This window comes from Crinia signifera, chromosome 1 (genome assembly GCF_055691185.1).
Source record: "Crinia signifera chromosome 1, ASM5569118v1, whole genome shotgun sequence".
Classification (NCBI taxonomy): Eukaryota; Metazoa; Chordata; class Amphibia; order Anura; family Myobatrachidae; genus Crinia; species Crinia signifera.
The window spans coordinates 480,835,592-480,852,847 of record NC_139217.1 but is presented as its reverse complement, the minus strand read 5'-3'; the positions used below and the strand labels follow the sequence as shown (position 1 = coordinate 480,852,847).

Genomic DNA, 17,256 nt, shown 5'->3' with positions numbered 1-17,256 from the left:
CCGTAGATCACAGGGGTGTGCTACCACAGACAAATGACTTCATATGATTGGCCCCCTATTGTGTGATAGTGAGACATATCCATAGAGCACAGGGGTGTGCTACCACAGACAAATGACTTCATATGATTGGCCCCCTATTGTGTGATAGTGAGACATATCCGTAGAGCACAGGGGTGTGCTACCACAGACAAATGACTTCATATGATTGGCCCCCTATTGTGTGATAGTGAGACATATCCGTAGAGCACAGGGGTGTGCTACCACAGACAAATGACTTCATATGATTGGCCCCCTATTGTGTGATAGTGAGACATATCCGTAGAGCACAGGGGTGTGCTACCACAGACAAATGACTTCATATGATTGGCCCCCTATTGTGTGATAATGAGACATATCCGTAGAGCACAGGGGTGTGCTACCACAGACAAATGACTCCATATGATTGGCCCCCTATTGTGTGATAGTGAGACATATCCGTAGAGCACAGGGGTGTGCTACCACAGACAAATGACTTCATATGATTGGCCCTCTATTGTGTGATAGTGAGACATATCCGTAGAGCACAGGGGTGTGCTACCACAGACAAATGACTCAATATGATTGGCCCCCTATTGTGTGATAGTGAGACATATCCGTAGAGCACAGGGGTGTGCTACCACAGACAAATTACTTCATATGATTGGCCCCCTATTGTGTGATAATGAGACATATCCGTAGAGCACAGGGGTGTGCTACCACAGACAAATGACTTCATATGATTGGCCCCCTATTGTGTGATAGTGAGACATATCCGTAGAGCACAGGGGTGTGCTACCACAGACAAATGACTTCATATGATTGGCCCCCTATTGTGTGATAGTGAGACATATCCGTAGGTCACAGGGGTGTGTTACCACAGACAAATGACTTCATATGATTGGCCCCCTATTGTGTGATAGTGAGACATATCCGTAGAGCACAGGGGTGTGCTACCACAGACAAATGACTTCATATGATTGGCCTCCTATTGTGTGATAGTGAGACATATCCGTAGAGCACAGGGGTGTGCTACCACAGACAAATGACTTCATATGATTGGCCCCCTATTGTGTGATAGTGAGACATATCCGTAGGTCACAGGGGTGTGCTACCACAGACAAATGACTTCATATGATTGGCCCCCTATTGTGTGATAGTGAGACATATCCGTAGAGCACAGGGGTGTGCTACCACAGACAAATGACTTCATATGATTGGCCCCCTATTGTGTGATAGTGAGACATATCCGTAGAGCACAGGGGTGTGCTACCACAGACAAATGACTTCATATGATTGGCCCCCTATTGTGTGATAGTGAGACATATCCGTAGAGCACAGGGGTGTGCTACCACAGACAAATGACTTCATATGATTGGCCCCCTATTGTGTGATAGTGAGACATATCCGTAGAGCACAGGGGTGTGCTACCACAGACAAATTACTTCATATGATTGGCCCCCTATTGTGTGATAATGAGACATATCCGTAGAGCACAGGGGTGTGCTACCACAGACAAATGACTTCATATGATTGGCCCCCTATTGTGTGATAGTGAGACATATCCGTAGGTCACAGGGGTGTGCTACCACAGACAAATGACTTAATATGATTGGCCCCCTATTGTGTGATAATGAGACATATCCGTAGAGCACAGGGGTGTGCTACCACAGACAAATGACTTCATATGATTGGCCCCCTATTGTGTGATAGTGAGACATATCCGTAGGTCACAGGGGTGTGCTACCACAGACAAATGACTTAATATGATTGGCCCCCTATTGTGTGATAATGAGACATATCCGTAGAGCACAGGGGTGTGCTACCACAGACAAATGACTTCATATGATTGGCCCCCTATTGTGTGATAATGAGACATATCCGTAGAGCACAGGGGTGTGCTACCACAGACAAATGACTTAATATGATTGGCCCCCTATTGTGTGATTAGTGAGACATATCCGTACAGCACAGGGGTGTGCTACCACAGACAAATGACTTCATATGATTGGCCCCCTATTGTGTGATAGTGAGACATATCCGTAGAGCACAGGGGTGTGCTACCACAGACAAATGACTTCATATGATTGGTCCCCTATTGTGTGATAGTGAGACATATCCGTAGATCACAGGGGTGTGTTACCACAGACAAATGACTTCATATGATTGGCCCCCTATTGTGTGATAGTGAGACATATCCGTAGAGCACAGGGGTGTGCTACCACAGACAAATGACTTCATATGATTGGCCTCCTATTGTGTGATAGTGAGACATATCCGTAGGTCACAGGGGTGTGCTACCACAGACAAATGACTTCATATGATTGGCCCCCTATTGTGTGATAGTGAGACATATCCGTAGAGCACAGGGGTGTGCTACCACAGACAAATGACTTCATATGATTGGCCCCCTATTGTGTGATAGTGAGACATATCCGTAGAGCACAGGGGTGTGCTACCACAGACAAATGACTTCATATGATTGGCCCCCTATTGTGTGATAGTGAGACATATCCGTAGAGCACAGGGGTGTGCTACCACAGACAAATGACTTCATATGATTGGCCCCCTATTGTGTGATAGTGAGACATATCCGTAGAGCACAGGGGTGTGCTACCACAGACAAATTACTTCATATGATTGGCCCCCTATTGTGTGATAATGAGACATATCCGTAGAGCACAGGGGTGTGCTACCACAGACAAATGACTTCATATGATTGGCCCCCTATTGTGTGATAGTGAGACATATCCGTAGAGCACAGGGGTGTGCTACCACAGACACATGACTTCATATGATTGGCCCCCTATTGTGTGATAGTGAGACATATCCGTAGAGCACAGGGGTGTGCTACCACAGACAAATGACTTCATATGATTGGCCTCCTATTGTGTGATAGTGAAACATATCCATAGAGCACAGGGGTGTGCTACCACAGACAAATGACTTCATATGATTGGCCCCCTATTGTGTGATAATGAGACATATCCGTAGAGCACAGGGGTGTGCTACCACAGACAAATGACTTCATATGATTGGCCCCCTATTGTGTGATTAGTGAGACATATCCGTAGAGCACAGGGGTGTGCTACCACAGACAAATGACTTCATATGATTGGCCCCCTATTGTGTGATAGTGAGACATATCCGTAGAGCACAGGGGTGTGCTACCACAGACAAATGACTTCATATGATTGGCCTCCTATTGTGTGATAGTGAGACATATCCATAGAGCACAGGGGTGTGCTACCACAGACAAATGACTTCATATGATTGGCCCCCTATTGTGTGATAATGAGACATATCCGTAGAGCACAGGGGTGTGCTACCACAGACAAATGACTTCATATGATTGGCCCCCTATTGTGTGATAGTGAGACATATCCGTACAGCACAGGGGTGTGCTACCACAGACAAATGACTCAATATGATTGGCCCCCTATTGTGTGATAGTGAGACATATCCGTAGAGCACAGGGGTGTGCTACCACAGACAAATGACTCAATATGATTGGCCCCCTATTGTGTGATAGTGAGACATATCCGTAGAGCACAGGGGTGTGCTACCACAGACAAATGACTTCATATGATTGGCCTCCTATTGTGTGATAGTGAGACATATCCATAGAGCACAGGGGTGTGCTACCACAGACAAATGACTTCATATGATTGGCCCCCTATTGTGTGATAGTGAGACATATCCGTAGAGCACAGGGGTGTGCTACTACAGACAAATGACTTCATATGATTGGCCCCCTATTGTGTGATAGTGAGACATATCCGTAGAGCACAGGGGTGTGCTACCACAGACAAATGACTCAATATGATTGGCCCCCTATTGTGTGATAGTGAGACATATCCGTAGAGCACAGGGGTGTGCTACCACAGACAAATGACTCAATATGATTGGCCCCCTATTGTGTGATAGTGAGACATATCCGTAGAGCACAGGGGTGTGCTACCACAGACAAATGACTCCATATGATTGGCCCCCTATTGTGTGATAGTGAGACATATCCGTAGGTCACAGGGGTGTGCTACTACAGACAAATGACTTCATATGATTGGCCCCCTATTGTGTGATTAGTGAGACATATCCGTAGATCACAGGGGTGTGCTACCACAGACAAATGACTTCATATGATTGGCCCCCTATTGTGTGATAATGAGACATATCCGTAGATCACAGGGGTGTGCTACCACAGACAAATGACTTCATATGATTGGCCCCCTATTGTGTGATAATGAGACATATCCGTAGAGCACAGGAGTGTGCTACCACAGACAAATGACTTCATATGATTGGCCCCCTATTGTGTGATAGTGAGACATATCCGTAGAGCACAGGGGTGTGCTACCACAGACAAATGACTCCATATGATAGGCCCCCTATTGTGTGATAGTGAGACATATCCGTAGATCACAGGGGTGTGCTACCACAGACAAATGACTTCATATGATTGGCCCCCTATTGTGTGATAGTGAGACATATCCGTAGAGCACAGGGGTGTGCTACCACAGACAAATGACTTCATATGATTGGCCCCCTATTGTGTGATAATGAGACATATCCGTAGATCACAGGGGTGTGCTACCACAGACAAATGACTTCATATGATTGGCCCCCTATTGTGTGATAGTGAGACATATCCGTAGATCACAGGGGTGTGCTACCACAGACAAATGACTTCATATGATTGGCCCCCTATTGTGTGATAGTGAGACATATCCGTAGAGCACAGGGGTGTGCTACCACAGACAAATGACTTCATATGATTGGCCCCCTATTGTGTGATAGTGAGACATATCCGTAGAGCACAGGGGTGTGCTACCACAGACAAATGACTTCATATGATTGGCCCCCTATTGTGTGATAGTGAGACATATCCATAGAGCACAGGGGTGTGCTACCACAGACAAATGACTTCATATGATTGGCCCCCTATTGTGTGATAGTGAGACATATCCGTAGAGCACAGGGGTGTGCTACCACAGACAAATGACTTCATATGATTGGCCCCCTATTGTGTGATAGTGAGACATATCCGTAGAGCACAGGGGTGTGCTACCACAGACAAATGACTTCTTATGATTGGCCCCCTATTGTGTGATAGTGAGACATATCCGTAGAGCACAGGGGTGTGCTACCACAGACAAATGACTTCATATGATTGGCCCCCTATTGTGTGATAATGAGACATATCCGTAGAGCACAGGGGTGTGCTACCACAGACAAATGACTTCTTATGATTGGCCCCCTATTGTGTGATAGTGAGACATATCCGTAGAGCACAGGGGTGTGCTACCACAGACAAATGACTTCATATATTGGTTCCCTATTGTGTGATAGTGAGACATATCCGTACAGCACAGGGGTGTGCTACCACAGACAAATGACTTCATATGATTGGCCCCCTATTGTGTGATAGTGAGACATATCCGTAGAGCACAGGGGTGTGCTACCACAGACAAATGACTTCTTATGATTGGCCCCCTATTGTGTGATAGTGAGACATATCCGTAGAGCACAGGGGTGTGCTACCAGACAAATGACTTCATATGATTGGCCCCCTATTGTGTGATAGTGAGACATATCCGTAGAGCACAGGGGTGTGCTACCATAGACAAATGACTTAATATATTGGCCCCCTATTGTGTGATAATGAGACATATCCGTAGAGCACAGGGGTGTGCTACCACAGACAAATGACTTCATATGATTGGCCCCCTATTGTGTGATTAGTGAGACATATCCGTAGAGCACAGGGGTGTGCTACCACAGACAAATGACTTCATATGATTGGCCCCCTATTGTGTGATAGTGAGACATATCCGTAGAGCACAGGGGTGTGCTACCACAGACAAATGACTTCATATGATTGGCCCCCTATTGTGTGATTAGTGAGACATATCCGTAGAGCACAGGGGTGTGCTACCACAGACAAATGACTTCATATGATTGGCCCCCTATTGTGTGATAGTGAGACATATCCGTAGAGCACAGGGGTGTGCTACCACAGACAAATGACTTCTTATGATTGGCCCCCTATTGTGTGATAGTGAGACATATCCGTAGAGCACAGGGGTGTGCTACCAGACAAATGACTTCATATGATTGGCCCCCTATTGTGTGATAGTGAGACATATCCGTAGAGCACAGGGGTGTGCTACCATAGACAAATGACTTAATATATTGGCCCCCTATTGTGTGATAATGAGACATATCCGTAGAGCACAGGGGTGTGCTACCACAGACAAATGACTTCATATGATTTGGCCCCCTATTGTGTGATAGTGAGACATATCCGCAGAGCACAGGGGTGTGCTACCATAGACAAATGACTTCATATGATTGGCCCCCTATTGTGTGATAGTGAGACATATCCGTAGAGCACAGGGGTGTGCTACCACAGACAAATGACTTCATATGATTGGCCCCCTATTGTGTGATAGTGAGACATATACGTAGAGCACAGGGGTGTGCTACCACAGACAAATGACTTCATATGATTGGCCCCCTATTGTGTGATAGTGAGACATATCCGTAGAGCACAGGGGTGTGCTACCACAGACAAATGACTTCATATGATTGGCCCCCTATTGTGTGATAGTGAGACATATACGTAGAGCACAGGGGTGTGCTACCACAGACAAATGACTTCATATGATTGGCCCCCTATTGTGTGATAGTGAGACATATCCGTAGAGCACAGGGGTGTGCTATTGACTTCATATGATTGGCCCCCTATTGTGTGATATGAGACATATCCGTAGAGCACAGGGGTGTGCTATTGACTTCATATGATTGGCCCCCTATTGTGTGATATGAGACATATCCGTAGAGCACAGGGGTGTGCTACCACAGACAAATGACTTCATATATTGGCCCCCTATTGTGTGATAGTGAGACATATCCGTAGAGCACAGGGGTGTGCTACCACAGACAAATGACTTCATATGATTGGCCCCCTATTGTGTGATAGTGAGACATATCCGTAGAGCACAGGGGTGTGCTACCACAGACAAATGACTCAATATGATTGGCCCCCTATTGTGTGATAGTGAGACATATCCGTAGAGCACAGGGGTGTGCTACCACAGACAAATGACTTAATATGATTGGCCCCCTATTATGTGATAATGGGACATGTCCGCAGAGCACAGGGGTGTGCTACCACAGACAAATGACTTCATATGATTGGCCCCCTATTGTGTGATTAGTGAGACATATCCGTAGAGCACAGGGGTGTGCTACCACAGACAAATGACTTCATATGATTGGCCGCCTATTGTGTGATAGTGAGACATATCCGTAGAGCACAGGGGTGTGCTACCACAGACAAATGACTTCATATGATTGGCCCCCTATTGTGTGATAGTGAGACATATCCGTAGAGCACAGGGGTGTGCTACCACAGACAAATGACTTCATATGATTGGCCCCCTATTGTGTGATAATGAGACATATCCGTAGATCACAGGGGTGTGCTACCACAGACAAATGACTTCATATGATTGGCCCCCTATTGTGTGATAGTGAGACATATCCGTAGATCACAGGGGTGTGCTACCACAGACAAATGACTTCATATGATTGGCCCCCTATTGTGTGATAGTGAGACATATCCGTAGAGCACAGGGGTGTGCTACCACAGACAAATGACTTCTTATGATTGGCCCCCTATTGTGTGATAGTGAGACATATCCGTAGAGCACAGGGGTGTGCTACCACAGACAAATGACTTCTTATGATTGGCCCCCTATTGTGTGATAGTGAGACATATCCGTAGAGCACAGGGGTGTGCTACCACAGACAAATGACTGCATATGATTGGCCCCCTATTGTGTGATAGTGAGACATATCCGTAGAGCACAGGGGTGTGCTACCACAGACAAATGACTTCATATGATTGGCCCCCTATTGTGTGATAATGAGACATATCCGTAGAGCACAGGGGTGTGCTACCACAGACAAATGACTTCATATGATTGGCCTCCTATTATGTGATAGTGAGACATATCCGTAGGTCACAGGGGTGTGCTACCATAGACAAATGACTTCATATATTGGTTCCCTATTGTGTGATAGTGAGACATATCCGTACAGCACAGGGGTGTGCTACCACAGACAAATGACTTAATATATTGGCCCCCTATTGTGTGATAATGAGACATATCCGTAGAGCACAGGGGTGTGCTACCATAGACAAATGACTTCATATGATTGGCCCCCTATTGTGTGATTAGTGAGACATATCCGTAGAGCACAGGGGTGTGCTACCACAGACAAATGACTTCATATGATTGGCCCCCTATTGTGTGATAGTGAGACATATCCGTACAGCACAGGGGTGTGCTACCACAGACAAATGACTTAATATATTGGCCCCCTATTGTGTGATAATGAGACATATCCGTAGAGCACAGGGGTGTGCTACCATAGACAAATGACTTCATATGATTGGCCCCCTATTGTGTGATAGTGAGACATATCCGTAGAGCACAGGGGTGTGCTACCACAGACAAATGACTTCATATATTGGTTCCCTATTGTGTGATAATGAGACATATCCGTAGAGCACAGGGGTGTGCTACCACAGACAAATGACTTCATATGATTGGCCCCCTATTGTGTGATAATGAGACATATCCGTAGAGCACAGGGGTGTGCTACCACAGACAAATGACTTAATATATTGGCCCCCTATTGTGTGATAATGAGACATATCCGTAGAGCACAGGGGTGTGCTACCACAGACAAATGACTTCATATGATTGGCCCCCTATTGTGTGATAGTGAGACATATCCGTAGAGCACAGGGGTGTGCTACCATAGACAAATGACTTAATATATTGGCCTCCTATTGTGTGATAATGAGACATATCCGTAGAGCACAGGGGTGTGCTACCACAGACAAATGACTTCATATGATTGGCCCCCTATTGTGTGATAATGAGACATATCCGTAGAGCACAGGGGTGTGCTACCACAGACAAATGACTTCATATGATTGGCCCCCTATTGTGTGATAATGAGACATATCCGTAGAGCACAGGGGTGTGCTACCACAGACAAATGACTTAATATATTGGCCCCCTATTGTGTGATAATGAGACATATCCGTAGAGCACAGGGGTGTGCTACCACAGACAAATGACTTCATATGATTGGCCCCCTATTGTGTGATAATGAGACATATCCGTAGAGCACAGGGGTGTGCTACCAGACAAATGACTTCATATGATTGGCCCCCTATTGTGTGATAGTGAGACATATCCGTAGAGCACAGGGGTGTGCTACCATAGACAAATGACTTAATATATTGGCCCCCTATTGTGTGATAATGAGACATATCCGTAGAGCACAGGGGTGTGCTACCATAGACAAATGACTTCATATGATTGGCCCCCTATTGTGTGATTAGTGAGACATATCCGTACAGCACAGGGGTGTGCTACCACAGACAAATGACTTCATATGATTGGCCCCCTATTGTGTGATAGTGAGACATATCCGTAGAGCACAGGGGTGTGCTACCACAGACAAATGACTTCATATGATTGGCCTCCTATTGTGTGATAGTGAGACATATCCATAGAGCACAGGGGTGTGCTACCACAGACAAATGACTTCATATGATTGGCCCCCTATTGTGTGATAATGAGACATATCCGTAGAGCACAGGGGTGTGCTACCACAGACAAATGACTTCATATGATTGGCCCCCTATTGTGTGATAGTGAGACATATCCGTACAGCACAGGGGTGTGCTACCACAGACAAATGACTCAATATGATTGGCCCCCTATTGTGTGATAGTGAGACATATCCGTAGAGCACAGGGGTGTGCTACCACAGACAAATGACTCAATATGATTGGCCCCCTATTGTGTGATAGTGAGACATATCCGTAGAGCACAGGGGTGTGCTACCACAGACAAATGACTTCATATGATTGGCCTCCTATTGTGTGATAGTGAGACATATCCATAGAGCACAGGGGTGTGCTACCACAGACAAATGACTTCATATGATTGGCCCCCTATTGTGTGATAGTGAGACATATCCGTAGAGCACAGGGGTGTGCTACTACAGACAAATGACTTCATATGATTGGCCCCCTATTGTGTGATAGTGAGACATATCCGTAGAGCACAGGGGTGTGCTACCACAGACAAATGACTCAATATGATTGGCCCCCTATTGTGTGATAGTGAGACATATCCGTAGAGCACAGGGGTGTGCTACCACAGACAAATGACTCAATATGATTGGCCCCCTATTGTGTGATAGTGAGACATATCCGTAGAGCACAGGGGTGTGCTACCACAGACAAATGACTCCATATGATTGGCCCCCTATTGTGTGATAGTGAGACATATCCGTAGGTCACAGGGGTGTGCTACTACAGACAAATGACTTCATATGATTGGCCCCCTATTGTGTGATTAGTGAGACATATCCGTAGATCACAGGGGTGTGCTACCACAGACAAATGACTTCATATGATTGGCCCCCTATTGTGTGATAATGAGACATATCCGTAGATCACAGGGGTGTGCTACCACAGACAAATGACTTCATATGATTGGCCCCCTATTGTGTGATAATGAGACATATCCGTAGATCACAGGGGTGTGCTACCACAGACAAATGACTTCATATGATTGGCCCCCTATTGTGTGATAGTGAGACATATCCGTAGAGCACAGGGGTGTGCTACCACAGACAAATGACTTCATATGATTGGCCCCCTATTGTGTGATAGTGAGACATATCCGTAGATCACAGGGGTGTGCTACCACAGACAAATGACTTCATATGATTGGCCCCCTATTGTGTGATAGTGAGACATATCCATAGAGCACAGGGGTGTGCTACCACAGACAAATGACTTCATATGATTGGCCCCCTATTGTGTGATAGTGAGACATATCCGTAGAGCACAGGGGTGTGCTACCACAGACAAATGACTTCATATGATTGGCCCCCTATTGTGTGATAGTGAGACATATCCGTAGAGCACAGGGGTGTGCTATTGACTTCATATGATTGGCCCCCTATTGTGTGATAGTGAGACATATCCGTAGAGCACAGGGGTGTGCTACCACAGACAAATGACTTCATATGATTGGCCCCCTATTGTGTGATAGTGAGACATATCCGTAGAGCACAGGGGTGTGCTACCACAGACAAATGACTTCATATGATTGGCCCCCTATTGTGTGATAGTGAGACATATCCGTAGAGCACAGGGGTGTGCTACCACAGACAAATGACTTCATATGATTGGCCCCCTATTGTGTGATAATGAGACATATCCGTAGAGCACAGGGGTGTGCTACCACAGACAAATGACTCCATATGATTGGCCCCCTATTGTGTGATAGTGAGACATATCCGTAGAGCACAGGGGTGTGCTACCACAGACAAATGACTTCATATGATTGGCCCTCTATTGTGTGATAGTGAGACATATCCGTAGAGCACAGGGGTGTGCTACCACAGACAAATGACTCAATATGATTGGCCCCCTATTGTGTGATAGTGAGACATATCCGTAGAGCACAGGGGTGTGCTACCACAGACAAATGACTTCATATGATTGGCCCCCTATTGTGTGATAATGAGACATATCCGTAGAGCACAGGGGTGTGCTACCACAGACAAATGACTTCATATATTGGCCCCCTATTGTGTGATAGTGAGACATATCCGTAGAGCACAGGGGTGTGCTACCACAGACAAATGACTTCATATGATTGGCCCCCTATTGTGTGATAGTGAGACATATCCGTAGAGCACAGGGGTGTGCTACCACAGACAAATGACTCAATATGATTGGCCCCCTATTGTGTGATAGTGAGACATATCCGTAGAGCACAGGGGTGTGCTACCACAGACAAATGACTTAATATGATTGGCCCCCTATTATGTGATAATGGGACATGTCCGCAGAGCACAGGGGTGTGCTACCACAGACAAATGACTTCATATGATTGGCCCCCTATTGTGTGATTAGTGAGACATATCCGTAGAGCACAGGGGTGTGCTACCACAGACAAATGACTTCATATGATTGGCCGCCTATTGTGTGATAGTGAGACATATCCGTAGAGCACAGGGGTGTGCTACCACAGACAAATGACTTCATATGATTGGCCCCCTATTGTGTGATAGTGAGACATATCCGTAGAGCACAGGGGTGTGCTACCACAGACAAATGACTTCATATGATTGGCCCTCTATTGTGTGATAGTGAGACATATCCGTAGAGCACAGGGGTGTGCTACCACAGACAAATGACTCAATATGATTGGCCCCCTATTGTGTGATAGTGAGACATATCCGTAGAGCACAGGGGTGTGCTACCACAGACAAATGACTTAATATGATTGGCCCCCTATTATGTGATAATGGGACATGTCCGCAGAGCACAGGGGTGTGCTACCACAGACAAATGACTTCATATGATTGGCCCCCTATTGTGTGATTAGTGAGACATATCCGTAGAGCACAGGGGTGTGCTACCACAGACAAATGACTTCATATGATTGGCCCCCTATTGTGTGATAGTGAGACATATCCGTAGAGCACAGGGGTGTGCTACCACAGACAAATGACTTCATATGATTGGCCCCCTATTGTGTGATAATGAGACATATCCGTAGATCACAGGGGTGTTCTACCACAGACAAATGACTTCATATGATTGGCCCCCTATTGTGTGATAGTGAGACATATCCGTAGAGCACAGGGGTGTGCTACCACAGACAAATGACTTCTTATGATTGGCCCCCTATTGTGTGATAGTGAGACATATCCGTAGAGCACAGGGGTGTGCTACCACAGACAAATGACTTCTTATGATTGGCCCCCTATTGTGTGATAGTGAGACATATCCGTAGAGCACAGGGGTGTGCTACCACAGACAAATGACTTCATATGATTGGCCCCCTATTGTGTGATAATGAGACATATCCGTAGAGCACAGGGGTGTGCTACCACAGACAAATGACTTCATATGATTGGCCCCCTATTGTGTGATAGTGAGACATATCCGTAGAGCACAGGGGTGTGCTACCACAGACAAATGACTTCATATATTGGTTCCCTATTGTGTGATAGTGAGACATATCCGTACAGCACAGGGGTGTGCTACCACAGACAAATGACTTAATATATTGGCCCCCTATTGTGTGATAATGAGACATATCCGTAGAGCACAGGGGTGTGCTACCATAGACAAATGACTTCATATGATTGGCCCCCTATTGTGTGATAGTGAGACATATCCGTAGAGCACAGGGGTGTGCTACCAGACAAATGACTTCATATGATTGGCCCCCTATTGTGTGATAGTGAGACATATCCGTAGAGCACAGGGGTGTGCTACCATAGACAAATGACTTAATATATTGGCCCCCTATTGTGTGATAATGAGACATATCCGTAGAGCACAGGGGTGTGCTACCATAGACAAATGACTTCATATGATTGGCCCCCTATTGTGTGATTAGTGAGACATATCCGTACAGCACAGGGGTGTGCTACCACAGACAAATGACTTAATATGATTGGCCCCCTATTGTGTGATAGTGAGACATATCCATAGAGCACAGGGGTGTGCTACCACAGACAAATGACTTCATATGATTGGCCCCCTATTGTGTGATAGTGAGACATATCCGTAGAGCACAGGGGTGTGCTACCACAGACAAATGACTTCATATGATTGGCCCCCTATTGTGTGATAGTGAGACATATCCGTAGATCACAGGGGTGTGCTACCACAGACAAATGAGTTCATATGATTGGCCCCCTATTGTGTGATAGTGAGACATATCCATAGAGCACAGGGGTGTGCTACCACAGACAAATGACTCCATATGATTGGCCCCCTATTGTGTGATAGTGAGACATATCCGTAGAGCACAGGGGTGTGCTACCACAGACAAATGACTTCATATGATTGGCCCCCTATTGTGTGATAGTGAGACATATCCGTAGAGCACAGGGGTGTGCTACCACAGACAAATGACTCAATATGATTGGCCCCCTATTGTGTGATAGTGAGACATATCCGTAGAGCACAGGGGTGTGCTACCACAGACAAATGACTTAATATGATTGGCCCCCTATTATGTGATAATGGGACATGTCCGCAGAGCACAGGGGTGTGCTACCACAGACAAATGACTTCATATGATTGGCCCCCTATTGTGTGATTAGTGAGACATATCCGTAGAGCACAGGGGTGTGCTACCACAGACAAATGACTTCATATGATTGGCCGCCTATTGTGTGATAGTGAGACATATCCGTAGAGCACAGGGGTGTGCTACCACAGACAAATGACTTCATATGATTGGCCCCCTATTGTGTGATAGTGAGACATATCCGTAGAGCACAGGGGTGTGCTACCACAGACAAATGACTTCATATGATTGGCCCCCTATTGTGTGATAATGAGACATATCCGTAGATCACAGGGGTGTGCTACCACAGACAAATGACTTCATATGATTGGCCCCCTATTGTGTGATAGTGAGACATATCCGTAGATCACAGGGGTGTGCTACCACAGACAAATGACTTCATATGATTGGCCCCCTATTGTGTGATAGTGAGACATATCCGTAGAGCACAGGGGTGTGCTACCACAGACAAATGACTTCTTATGATTGGCCCCCTATTGTGTGATAGTGAGACATATCCGTAGAGCACAGGGGTGTGCTACCACAGACAAATGACTTCTTATGATTGGCCCCCTATTGTGTGATAGTGAGACATATCCGTAGAGCACAGGGGTGTGCTACCACAGACAAATGACTTCATATGATTGGCCCCCTATTGTGTGATAATGAGACATATCCGTAGAGCACAGGGGTGTGCTACCACAGACAAATGACTTCATATATTGGTTCCCTATTGTGTGATAGTGAGACATATCCGTAGAGCACAGGGGTGTGCTACCACAGACAAATGACTTCATATGATTGGCCCCCTATTGTGTGATAGTGAGACATATCCGTAGATCACAGGGGTGTGCTACCAGACAAATGACTTCATATGATTGGCCCCCTATTGTGTGATAGTGAGACATATACGTAGAGCACAGGGGTGTGCTACCATAGACAAATGACTTCATATGATTGGCCCCCTATTGTGTGATAGTGAGACATATCCGTAGAGCACAGGGGTGTGCTACCACAGACAAATGACTCCATATGATAGGCCCCCTATTGTGTGATAATGAGACATATCCGTAGATCACAGGGGTGTGCTACCATAGACAAATGACTTAATATATTGGCCCCCTATTGTGTGATAATGAGACATATCCGTAGAGCACAGGGGTGTGCTACCATAGACAAATGACTTCATATGATTGGCCCCCTATTGTGTGATTAGTGAGACATATCCGTACAGCACAGGGGTGTGCTACCACAGACAAATGACTTAATATGATTGGCCCCCTATTGTGTGATAGTGAGACATATCCATAGAGCACAGGGGTGTGCTACCACAGACAAATGACTTCATATGATTGGCCCCCTATTGTGTGATAGTGAGACATATCCGTAGAGCACAGGGGTGTGCTACCACAGACAAATGACTTCATATGATTGGCCCCCTATTGTGTGATAGTGAGACATATCCGTAGATCACAGGGGTGTGCTACCACAGACAAATGAGTTCATATGATTGGCCCCCTATTGTGTGATAGTGAGACATATCCATAGAGCACAGGGGTGTGCTACCACAGACAAATGACTTCATATGATTGGCCCCCTATTGTGTGATAGTGAGACATATCCGTAGAGCACAGGGGTGTGCTACCACAGACACATGACTTCATATGATTGGCCCCCTATTGTGTGATAATGAGACATATCCGTAGAGCACAGGGGTGTGCTACCACAGACAAATGACTTCATATGATTGGCCCCCTATTGTGTGATAGTGAGACATATCCGTAGAGCACAGGGGTGTGCTATTGACTTCATATGATTGGCCCCCTATTGTGTGATAGTGAGACATATCCGTAGAGCACAGGGGTGTGCTACCACAGACAAATGACTTCATATGATTGGCCCCCTATTGTGTGATAGTGAGACATATCCGTAGAGCACAGGGGTGTGCTACCACAGACAAATGACTTCATATGATTGGCCCCCTATTGTGTGATAGTGAGACATATCCGTAGAGCACAGGGGTGTGCTACCACAGACAAATGACTTCATATGATTGGCCCCCTATTGTGTGATAATGAGACATATCCGTAGAGCACAGGGGTGTGCTACCACAGACAAATGACTTCATATGATTGGCCTCCTATTGTGTGATAGTGAGACATATCCGTAGAGCACAGGGGTGTGCTACCACAGACAAATGACTTCATATGATTGGCCCCCTATTGTGTGATAGTGAGACATATCCGTAGAGCACAGGGGTGTGCTACCACAGACAAATGACTTCATATGATTGGCCCCCTATTGTGTGATAGTGAGACATATCCGTAGAGCACAGGGGTGTGCTACCACAGACAAATGACTTCATATGATTGGCCCCCTATTGTGTGATAATGAGACATATCCGTAGAGCACAGGGGTGTGCTACCACAGACAAATGACTTCATATGATTGGCCTCCTATTGTGTGATAGTGAGACATATCCGTAGAGCACAGGGGTGTGCTACCACAGACAAATGACTTCATATGATTGGCCCCCTATTGTGTGATAGTGAGACATATCCGTAGGTCACAGGGGTGTGCTACCACAGACAAATGACTTCATATGATTGGCCCCCTATTGTGTGATAATGAGACATATCCGTAGAGCACAGGGGTGTGTTACCACAGACAAATGACTTCATATGATTGGCCCCCTATTGTGTGATAGTGAGACATATCCGTAGAGCACAGGGGTGTGCTACCACAGACAAATGACTTCATATGATTGGCCCCCTATTGTGTGATAGTGAGACATATCCGTAGAGCACAGGGGTGTGCTACCACAGACAAATGACTTCATATGATAGGCCCCCTATTGTGTGATTAGTGAGACATATCCGTAGAGCACAGGGGTGTGCTACCACAGACAAATGACTTCATATGATTGGCCCCCTATTGTGTGATTAGTGAGACATATCCGTAGAGCACAGGGGTGTGCTACCACAGACAAATGACTTCATATGATTGGCCCCCTATTGTGTGATAGTGAGACATATCCGTAGAG

The 17,256-nt window shown here is 45.9% G+C and overlaps 1 protein-coding gene across 3 annotated transcripts in view; it reads left to right on the top strand.

Annotated features, from left to right (window-relative positions):
• The window catches only part of NPR2 (natriuretic peptide receptor 2), a 176,706-nt gene that overhangs the window by 43,130 nt on the left and 116,320 nt on the right, over window positions 1-17,256 (top strand). The window lies entirely within an intron of this gene.